The sequence below is a fragment of the Bos taurus genome, chromosome 4 (assembly GCF_002263795.3).
Source record: "Bos taurus isolate L1 Dominette 01449 registration number 42190680 breed Hereford chromosome 4, ARS-UCD2.0, whole genome shotgun sequence".
NCBI lineage: Eukaryota > Metazoa > Chordata > Mammalia > Artiodactyla > Bovidae > Bos > Bos taurus.
This window is the reverse complement of record NC_037331.1, coordinates 3,935,196-3,944,340: the sequence shown is the minus strand read 5'-3', so window position 1 is coordinate 3,944,340 and position 9,145 is coordinate 3,935,196. Positions and strand designations below refer to the sequence as shown.

Sequence of the window (9,145 nt, the reverse complement as noted above, 5' to 3'; positions counted from 1 at the left end):
TCAGTAACCTCAGATATGTAGATGACACCACCCTTATGGCAGAAAGTGAAGAACTAAAGAGCCGTTTGATGAAAGTGAAAAAGGAGAGTGAAAAAGTTGGCTTAAAGCTCAACATTCAGAAAACTAAGATCATGGCATCTGGTGCCATCACTTCATGGCAAATAGATAGGTAAACAGTGGAAAGAAACAGTGGCTGACTTTATTTTTCTGGGCTCCAAAATCACTGCAGATGGTGATTGCAGCTATGAAATTAAAAGACGCTTACTCCTTGGAAGGAAAGTTATGACCAACCTAGACAGCATATTCAAAAGCAGAGACATTACTTTGCCAACAAAGGTCCATCTAGTCAAGGCTATGGTTTTTCCTGTGGTCATGTATGGATGTGAGAGTTGGACTATAAAGAAAGCTGAGCACTGAAGAACTGATGCTTTTGAACTGTGGTGTTGGAAAAGACTCTTGAGAGTCCCTTGGACTGCAGGGAGATCCAACCAGTCCATCCTAAAGAAAATCAGTCCTAAATATTCATTGGAAGGACTGATGCTGCCTGAACTCCAATACTTTGGCCACCTGATGTGAAGAGCTGACTCATTTGAAAATACCTTGATGGTGGGAAAGATTGAGGGCAGGAGGAGAAGGGGACGACAGAGGACGAGATGGTTGGATGGCATCACAGACTCAACGGACATGGGTTTGGGTGGACTCCGGGAGTTGGTGATGGACAGGGAGGCCTGGCATGCTGTGGTTTATGGGGTCGTAAAGAGTCAGACATGACTGACTGACTGAACTAAACAGTCACGGTCTACAATGATTTTGGAGCCCAAGAAAATAAAGTCTCTCACTGTTTCCATTGCTTCCCCATCTATTTGCCATGAAGTGATGGGATCAGATGCCATGATCTTCTTTTTTTTAATGTTGAGTTTTAATCCAGATTTTTTATTCTCTTCTTTCATCTTCATCAAGAGGCTCTTTAGTTCCTCTTCACTTTCTGCCATTAGGGTGGTTTCATCTGCATATCTGAGGCTATTGATATTTCTCCTGGCAATCTTGATTCCAGCCTGTGCATCATACAGCACGTTATTTTGCATAATATATTCTTCATATAAGTTAAATAAGCGGGTGACAATATACAGCCTTGATATACTCCTTTCCCAATTTTGAACCAGTCCCTTGTTCCATGTCCAATTCTAACTGTTGCTTCTTGACTTGAATAGAGGTTTATCACAGGCAGGTAAGGTGGTCTGGTATTCCCATCTCTTGAGGAAGAATTTTTCACAATTTGTTATGATGCACACAAAGGATTTAGCATAGTTAATAAAGCAAAAGTACATGTTTTATTGGAATTCTCTTGCTTTTCTATGATCCAGCAGATGTTGGCAATTTTATCTCTGGTTCCTCTGTCTTTTTTAAATCCAGCTTGTACATTTAGAAGTTCTTCTTTATTGCCCTGTTGAAGCCTAACTTGGAGGATTTTGAGTTAGTATCATACTGTTTTGATTTATTTAGTTTCATAGTTTAGTTTGAAATCAGGAAGCATGATACCACCAACTTTCTTCCAATTACTTAAGATTACTTTGGCTACTTGGGCTCTATACAAATATTGCAATTGTTTGTTCCAGAATTACACTGAGTCCATATATTGCTTTGAGTGGTGTGGATACTTTAACAATATTTACTCTTCTAATCCATGAGTGTGGTATATCTTTCTATTTGTGTCATCTTAAATTTCTTTCATTAGTGTCTTAGTTTTCAGAGTACGTTTTTTTTTTTTTTTCCTTCTTGAATAATTGAACTGTGTTTTTTAAAATTTCTTTATTATTAGTGTATAGATATGCAACATATTTTTGTACACTAAATGTATATTCTGCAACTTTACTGAATTGATTTATTACCTATGTTAATTTTTGGTGAAGCTACTAGTGTTTTCTATGTATTGTTTTGTGTCTGCACTGTGCCAATTTTCGTTCTTAATTACTAATTTGAATGTCCTATTTTATTTTTTTAATTTTTTGTCTAATTGCCATGAAGAGAACTTCAATACAATGGTGAATAAAAGTGGCAAAAATAAAAGGCATCCTTGTCTTGTCTTTGATCTTAGAGAAAAAGCTTTCAACTTCATACCATTTAATATGATGTTAGTTGAGAATTTGGCATATTTGGTTTTTGTTATATTGAGGCTTTTATGATATTCATTTTGTTTCTTCTTTATCCACCTCATTGAGTGTTTTTATTGTAAATGGAGGTTGAATTTCGTTAGATATTTTTTTTTTTTTTGCATCTGTTAAGATGATCATATGATTTTATCCTCCATTGGTATATTATGTGGACTGATTTGCAAATATTAAACAATCCTTTTATTTCTGTAATAAATTCAATTTGATTATGGGTCTTTTTACTGTATTGTTAAATTTAGTTTCCTAATATCCAGTTGAGCCACTTCAAATCCTGAAAGATGATCTGTGAAAGTGCTGCACTCAATATGCCACAAAATTTGGAAAACTCAGAAATGGCCACAGGACTGGAAAAGGTCAGTTTTCATTCCAATCCCAAAGAAAGGCAATGCCAAAGAATGTTCAAACTATTGCACAATTGCACTCATCTCACATGCTAGTAAAGTAATGCTCAAAATTCTCCAAGCCAGGCTTCAGCAATATGTGAACTGTGAACTTCCAGATGTTCAAGCAGGATTTAGAAAAGGCAGAGGAACCAGAGATCAAATTGTCAACATCTACTGGATCATGGAAAAAGCAAGAGAGTTCCAGAAAAACATCTATTTCTGCTTTATTGACTATGCCAAAGCCTTTGACTGTGTGGGTCACAATAAACCGTGGACAATTCTTCAAGAGATGGGAATACCAGACCACCTGACGTGCCTCTTGACAAACCTATGTGCAGGTCAGGAACAACAGTTAGAACTGGACATGGAACAACAGACTGGTTCCAAATAGGAAAAGGAATACATTAAGGCTGTATATTGTCACCCTGCTTATTTAACTTATATGCAGAGTACATCATGAGAAACGCTGGGCTGGAAGAAGCACAAGCTGGAATCAAGATTGCTGAGAGAAATATCAATAACTTTATATATGCAGATGACACCACCCTTATGGCAGAAAGTGAAGAGGAACTAAAAAGCCTCTTGATGAAAGTGAAAGAGGATAGTGAAAAAGTTGGCTTAAAGCTCAGTATTCAGAAAACTAAGATCATGGCATCTGGTCCCATGACTTCATGGGAAATAGATGGGGAAACAGTGGAAATAGTGTCAGACTTTTTTGAGGCTCCAAAATCACTGCAGATGGTGATTGTAGCCTTGAAATTAAAAGACACTTACTCCTTGGAAGGAAAGTTATGACCAACCTAGATAGCATATTCAAAAACAGAGACATTACTTTGACAACAAAGGTCCATCTAGTCAAGGCTATGGTTTTTCCTGTGGTCGTGTATGGATGTGAGAGTTGGACTGTGAAGAAAGCTGAGCCCCAAAGAATTGATGCTTTTGAACTGTGGTGTTGGAGAAGACTCTTGAGAGTCCCTTGGACTGCAAGGAGATCCAATCAGTCCATTCTAAAGGAGATCAGTCTTGGGTGTTCTTTGGAAGGAATGATGCTAAAGCTGAAACTCCAGTACTTTGGCCACCTCATGTGAAGAGTTGACTCTTTGGAAAAGACTCTGATGCTGGGAGGGATTGGGGGCATGAGGAGAAGGGGACGAAGAGGATGAGATGGCTGGATGGCATCACTGACTCGATGGAAGTGAGTTTGAGTGAACTCCAGGAGATGGTGATGGACAGGGAGGCCTGGTGTGCTGTGATTCATGGGGTGGCAGAGAGTCAGACATGACTGAGAGACTGAACTGAACTGAACTGAATATTTTGTTGAGAATTTTTTGCATCTATATTCATCTGGGTTATTGGACTGCAATTTCCTTTTTTTTCTTTTAAGTATCTTTCTATAATTTTGTAATCAGGATAATATTGGCTTGAATATGAATTTGTAGGCCTTAATTCCTCTTAATTTTTGAAGTAGCTTGAGAAGGATAGATATTTTCATAAGATTTTTTTTTGTAAACATGTGGTAGAATTCACCTATGAAGCTATTTGGTTCTGTGCTTTTATTTGTTGGGACTTTTTAGATTATTGATTCAATTTCACTACTAGTGTATTTTATCCTGTTCATATTATCTATTTCTTCCTGATTCATTCTTGAAATATTGTACCTTTCTAGGAATTTATCCATTTCTTCTAGATTGTTTAATTTGTTGGTATGCAATTAGTCATAGTATCTTCTTAGTATCCTTTATATTTCTGTTTTCTCAGTTACAATTGCTCTTCTTTCATTTCTGACTTCACTTATTTAAGGCTTTTTCTCTGTTTTTTTTTTTTTTTTTAAGCATGTGGCTAAAGCTTTACCAGTTATGTATCTCTTTCCAAGCAACCAGCTCTTCATTTCATTGAATTTTTTCTACTGTAATTTCAGCTTCTATTTCATTTATTTCCACTCTTATCTTTGTTATTTATTTCCTTCTACTAATTTTGAGTTTTATTTGTTCTTATATTTCTAATTCCTTTAGGTATAAGTTTAGACTGTTTATCTGAAAAATTTTGTTTATTTGTTTTCTGAAGTATGCTTGTATTCCTGTACTCTTTCCTCCTAAAATTGGTTTTGCTGGCTCACACAGATTTTAGAATGTTGTGCTTCTGTTTTCATTTGCCTTCAGTTATTTATTTATATCATTTTTTATTTCTTCAGTGACTCATTGGTTGTTTAATATCATGTTGTTTATCTTCCCCATATTTGTAATTCCCCTCCCCCAAGTTTTCTTTTTTTTTTTCACACATGAACAAAACTCTCATTTATTTTCAAATACTTGGGCAGAGCTGATTTCAGAGTTTAGAAATGCACCAGAATCATGAAATAATGATCCCTTCTTAAAGGGCTTAAAAACTCAAGAAACATTACCATCTTTCAAAAGAGTTGTAGAAAATGATGAAAACCAAGTAACAGAGAAACGGCAATCAGAGAAAATAACATGAGAAAGCATGCAAGTGCATGATACACAGTCAGAGGGGGAAAAAAATGTATCCTTCTGGAACCATGGCTGGCACTGTCCTACAAGGTTAATTTGGTTACAGAGAAATAAGAGCAAGTATTAGAGGATAAATGTAAGCCAAATCCTTATGTGGAAGGGAGGAAAAGAAGACAAAATGTGGGGAAATTCTGTGGCCAGAGCTAGTTATAATTAGTTGGTCTGCAAAGAGATCCAAGAAAAATGCCCTAATTTTTGAAGAGTTAGATATTGCACATTCAAAAAACAAACAAACAAACAAAAGAACAGTTAGAAAATTATTTTAAATTTAATTGTTTAATGCCTCTTTGACTAGTGTTTGGAGGATCATTATCTATAACTGATGTTTCACCCTCTCATCTTTTTGTTTGCAAACCACTTAAGTCTTATTTCCTCTGTTGAAAAATTTTCTCCTTGACACATTATCAAAATGCACCCTATGCTGTAATCACATAGGACAATATTGGAAAGACTGAATATCTAAATGATTTGGGAAAGATAATTTTCCCTTCTGTTTTGAGATTACTTCTAACAGTTTCTAAAGACATCATTAAAGCTGCCTGAAGCATTTCTTCTTCATTCATAGAATCACCTAGATCACTGATAAGTGCTCCTGAACTTGTGCTCAGTTTTTCACATAGATGTGTAAGCTGTCCTGGTGGATCTTGCTGCTGCTGCTACTTTTCAAAGTAGGCTTCTCATCTCTTGCATAGCTCTTCTAAAGTAAGATGTGAAACTGATGTCTGTGAAATACCTTGCCATGTATTACTGGAAATACCTTGCATACTTTGCTGAATAGCCCTGCAGAGATCTGTTTTTTTCAACTTCCACATCAATTTCCTGGAGACTTAGTGCCAGAGCCTTTTGCAAATCTGCTCATCTTTGTCTAACATTCAGTTCAGTTCAGTTCAGTCACTTAGTCATGTCTGACTCTTTGAGACCCCATGAATTGCAGCAAGCCAGGCCACCTTGTCCATCACCAACTCCCGGAGTTCAACAAACTCATGTCCCAATGAGTTGGTGATGCCATCCAGCCATCTCATCCTCTGTCGTCCCCTTCTCCTTCTGCCCCCAATCCCTCCCAGCATCAGAGTCTTTTCCAAAGAGTCAACTCTTCACATGAGGTGGCCAAAGTACTGGAGTTTCAGCTTTAGCATCATTCCTTCCAAAGAACACCCAGGTCTGATCTCCTTTAGAATGGACTGGTTGGATCTCCTTGCAGTCCAAGGGACTCTCAAGAGTCTTCTCCAACACCACAGTTCAAAAGCATCAATTCTGGCAACTCGTTTCCTACATGATATTTTACATGTTGCCAGTCCAGGTTCGATGCACGATGCTGGATGCTTGGGGCTGGTGCACTGGGACGGCCAGAGGGATGGTATGGGGAGGGAGGAGGGAGGAGGGTTCGGGATGGGGAACACATGTATACCTGTGGCGGATTCATTTTGATATTTGGCAAAACTAATACAGTTATGTAAAGTTTAAAAATAAAATAAAATTAGAAAAAAAAAAAGCTATTAATGAGTAAAAAAAAAAAAAAAAAGCATAAATTCTTTGGCACTTAGCTTTCTTCACAGTCCAACTCTCACATCCATACATGACCACAGGAAAAACCATAGCCTTGACTAGATGGACCTTTGTTGTCAAAGTAATGTCTCTGTTTTTGAATATGCTATCTAGGTTGGTCATAACTTTCCTTCCCAGGAGTAAGCGTCTTTTAATTTCATGGCTGCAGTCACCATCTGCAGTGATTTTGGAGCCCAGAAAAATAAAGTCTGACACTGTTTCCATTATTTCCCCATCTATTTCCCATGAAGTGATGAGACCAGATGCCATGATCTTTGTTTTCTGAATGTTAAGCTTTAAGCCAACTTTTTCACTATCCTCTTTCACTTTCATCAAGAGGCTTTTTAGTTCCTCTTCACTTTCTGCCATAAGGGTGGTGTCATCTGCACATCTGAGATTATTGATATTTCTCCCAACAATCTCGATTCCAGCTTGTGCTTCTTCCAGCCCAGCATTTCTCATGATGTACTCTGCATATAAGTTAAATAAGCAGGGTGACAATATATAGCCTTGACGTACTCCTTTTCCTATTTGGAATCAGTCTGTTGCTCCATGTTCAGTTCTAACTGTTGCTTCCTGACCTGCATATACGTTTCTCAAGAGGCAGGTCAGGTGGTCTGGTATTCCCATCTCTTGAAGAATTGTCCACGGTTTATTGTGATCCACACAGTCAAAGGCTTTGGCATAGTCAATAAAGCAGAAATAGATGTTTTTCTGAAATTCTTGCTTTTTCCATGATCCATCGTATGTTGGCAATTTGATCTCTGGTTCCTCTGCCTTTTCTAAAACCAGCTTGAACATCTGGAAGTTCATGGTTCATGTATTGCTGAAGCCTGGCTTGGAGAATTTTGAGCATTACTTTACCAGCATGTGAGATGAGTGCAATTGTGCAATAGTTTGAACATTCTTTGGCATTGCCTTTCTTTGGGATTGGAATGAAAACTGACCTTTTCCAGTCCTGTGGCCACTGCTGAGTTTTCCAAATTTGCTGGAATATTGAGTGCAGCACTTTCACAGCATCATCTTACAGGATTTGAAATAGCTCAACTGGAATTCCATCACCTCCACTAGCTTTGTTCATAGTGATGCTTTCAAAGGCCCTCTTGGCTTCACCTTCCAGGATGTCTGGCTCTAGATGAGTGATCACATCATCCTGATTATCTTGGTCATGAAGATTCTTTTGTACAGTTCTTCTCTGTATTCTTGCCACCTTTTCTTAATATCTTCTGCTTCTGTTAGGTCCGTACCATTTCTGTCCTTTATTCAGCCCATATTTGCATGAAATGGTCCTTTGGTAGCTCTAATTTTCTTGGAGAGATCTCTAGTCTTTCCCATTCTGTTGTTTTCCTCTATTTCTTTGCATTGATCACTGAGGAAGGCTTTCTTATCTCTTCTTGCTATTCTTTGGAACTCTGCATTCAGATGTTTATATCTTTCCTTTTCTCCTTTGCTTTTTGCTTCTCTTCTTTTCACAGCTATTTGTAAGGCCTCCCCAGACAGCCATTTTGCTTTTTTTGCATTTCTTTTCCATGGGGATGGTCTTGATCCCTGTCTCCTGTACAATGTCACAAACCTCCGTCCATAGTTTATCAGGCACTCTATCTATCAGATCTAATCCCTTAAATCTATTTCTCATTACTGACCCATAATTTATTCTAAGACATGTTCTAGATCTGTTTTCTGTATTCTCTGTTCTTTGAGTTGTGCTAATTCTTCTCCAATAAGTTTTGGTCGATACATTTGTTGGACTCTGATCGTCTGTAGGAGTTGGTCACTATCTGGCAGATCATCCTTAACAACAAATATAGAATCACCTTCCTGTTATAACTGAGCAAGAAAAATGCAAGAAAAATGATCTTAATTCTGGACCTGTCAAGAGAGACTTCAAGTTGAACCACTGTTTCCTAATTTTCTAACTATAAACCAGTGTTCTTTATAATTGTATATAAGTGATTTTTCATTTTGGGGATTGATCCAGAGCCTCTGACACTCTGGATTGCTAAAGAGGATTAGTTCTAAGCCCTGAAGTTTCAAGGCATTGCTTATAACTTGAATAGAGAAAAAAGCCCTGTGGTCCGTATTTCCAGAAGGCTGCTGCAAAAATGTGTTATAATCTTCACTAGCACTTCTGCTTCTGCCATTTCTCATTGCCTCTTACTCATCTAGCTGGTGTGCAGCTGAAGATACCCCAGGCCTGAAGTATTCTTCTTGCGATAGGTTATTCAAGCAAAGTTGAGCACAAAGTGAGCCTTCTTTTTTTGTATGTGAAAGATGGACTGCATCTTTATTAGTGTCCAGTTTTATTCTTGTAATTGATGTCTATTTTCATGTGATTGTGGTCAGAAAAGATGTTTGATATGACTTCAATCTTAAATTTATGAGATGCGTTTTTTGGCCTAGCATTTGATCCATCCTGCAGAATGTTTCATGTGTACTGAATGTGTATTCTGCTGCTCTTAGATGAAATGTCCTATATATATGGATTAAATCAATCTGCTTTTATGTGTCATTTAAGGCC

The 9,145-nt window shown here is 37.6% G+C and overlaps 1 pseudogene; it reads right to left on the bottom strand.

Moving 5' to 3' along the window:
- Nucleotides 1-5,498: 5,498 nt before the first annotated feature.
- Nucleotides 5,499-8,909, bottom strand: LOC100139578 (ataxin-3-like; annotated as a pseudogene).
- Between the last annotated feature and the right edge of the window lie 236 nt (nucleotides 8,910-9,145).